Consider the following 2,401-nt stretch of genomic DNA (forward strand, 5'->3'; position numbering starts at 1 on the left):
ACTAAAGGGGTGTAAGCCAGCATAGGCTGGGTTCTACACATGGAGGGCATCATGTGAGGGTTCGTACCTGGGACAAATGGGATAGCAGGGTTTGCCATCAACGATGTGGTGGTGACTGTAGACTGGGGAAGTGGTGGGGGACCAAAAGTGTCCACAAAATTCCACGCCCCGTTAGTCGTCGACGGGGTGGATGGAAATGTTCCAACTAAGGAAACAGGGAGTACAGGTGCCACAAGAACTAAGAGTGGGTCCAATGGATTCGTGAGCAGAGGGTTAAAGGGAGGAAGAAATCCTACAGTAAAGAAATCCTCTAGTAAACTTGAATCATCAGTTGTCCAAATAGATTCTGTGTGAGATCTTGGAGACTGATTTCCTGAAGATGGGGAATCCAATTCACTGGAGCTCGATGGATCTTCCACAATGAGTGGAGGAAGTCCTAACAATTGTCTAGATTGACGACGATGGCCGGATGTAGCCATGGTGACCGTTATTTTTTATCAATAAATTTGATTGTAATATTTGTTAAAGTCTTAACGATAACACTCAGGTACCCAAAAAATATAAAAAATACACTAAGGTGATCAATCAACAAACAGAGGGAAATGACCCTGTCTGATAAGCACCAATCAATGGAGATGAAACCCAGTATCACAATGAATAATAGAGAGGGCTGGCCAAATGTACAGTTATAGTTACTCTAGAGCTTCACCTAAACCTTAGATTAAGGGGCCAAGTACTCTCGTGAAGGTGAAAACCCTCCCAAAAACTGAAGATAGAGTAGGTCCGTCTGTGTTAGGTACCAAAGTAGCCCACCCCAGTCACCTTGTGTAAGTCCCTAAAATTTTAGCCACTAAGGATACCTTAGATCACAGACACTATTTTGGGGGGACATAGTCATAGATAGTACACTGTGTGGGCAGGATACTTAAGTCCTTGCCTCAACTCTGAAATCCTCGAAGGGATCTCCAATACACATAATACCCAAAGGAGTTGCAAGTCAAGGTGGGCTACCTTCACTTACAATCTGATGTTGTCTCGTATTTAGCTCCGCTTTGACTGGAGTGGTCCTGGTAGTATGAGTGCAGAAGGAATTTTCTCTCTTTTAATGACACTAGTTTTGGTTTCTGATCTTGGGTAGTTTACTCACATTGCCTATCCTAAGATCTTAGCCTGAAATAATGTTTGTTTGCTCAATAAAGAGTTACTAATTGATTTTAGGTAAATTTTATGTGTACTTCTTTAGTGTCTTCGTTAGGGGAGTTGACGTATGAAATGTGTTGGGACTCTGACTCAAAATCATGCAAGAGACAACGCTTAAAAAAAAAATTCAATTCGATGAAACAAGTTGTATTCTACAGGTGATAGTATTTCACATATTCATATTTGTTCCATGCATCCTAGTCATTATAACACATGCATAACCAACATAAATCTTTCCAATGCTTTCTAACAACTATTTGAAACCAAAATAAAGTAGATTTTAACTGGCTAAGTAGAATAATGAATAAGATAGTTCTCAGTTTCCTCCTGCTTCTAAGACCTCCATATACTTCTGCATTCCCCAGCTGAGTCGCCAATTCTGCTAAAGGATAAAATGCATGGTGTGTGGAGAATAGAGATACCCTCAAAGGTCTTCCCGGGACCTTTGGTAGACTATAAGATTATCTACAGCTGTCACAAAGTTATATGCATGTCCATAAACAATACCTAACTATCAAAGCAAGACAGATTTATTACCTCAAGCCTCCATGTAGATTTGATGGAGAGCACAATGTAGCTAGGTGGAAGTCCCCTGAGCCAGCTCTAGAACAAGTCCTGCACATAGAAGAGACAAGCATCATCACAACATACAACCTTGATAACTAATACATGAATGCATAAAAGACATCTAGTTACACATAACTAAGCTACTCATGCTAAAAGGTATTGGAGAAACAAGCAAATGAATGATAGTACGAACACCAGAGAGTAGACAATACAATTGCAGTTCTAGATCAATGTTAGAAGGGTGATTACAACCATCTGTTGCATCAACATTCCCTCACCCCAATAGATTCTCTCTCTCTCTCTCCCTTCTTACCAGCTTCTAATGCTTAGATTTGAGACTATCCTTAACAATTAAGTAAGCTATCCTTTCAAATGATCTGACCTCTATCAAAATAGCCCTAGCTTTTCTTATGTAGAATTTGAGTTAGGGTTGCCAAGTTCCTCCATGAGTTACTTAAGGTAAAATCAATGATGTTGCCATGCTTTTGATCTCTTTCCCATTTTCCTCCTTCATTAGGATTATAAATCCCAAAAATAGGTTGAACTTGAGATGTTTCCTTGCTTCTTTGAGTACATTTAGGAGCAAATATCTAGATATTTATGAGTCAATTAGCTACGTTGACCTTTAGAACTT

This window comes from Pinus tabuliformis, chromosome 8 (assembly GCF_031772625.1).
Source record: "Pinus tabuliformis cultivar Carrire ecotype Pingquan chromosome 8, CPIR1, whole genome shotgun sequence".
NCBI lineage: Eukaryota > Viridiplantae > Streptophyta > Pinopsida > Pinales > Pinaceae > Pinus > Pinus tabuliformis.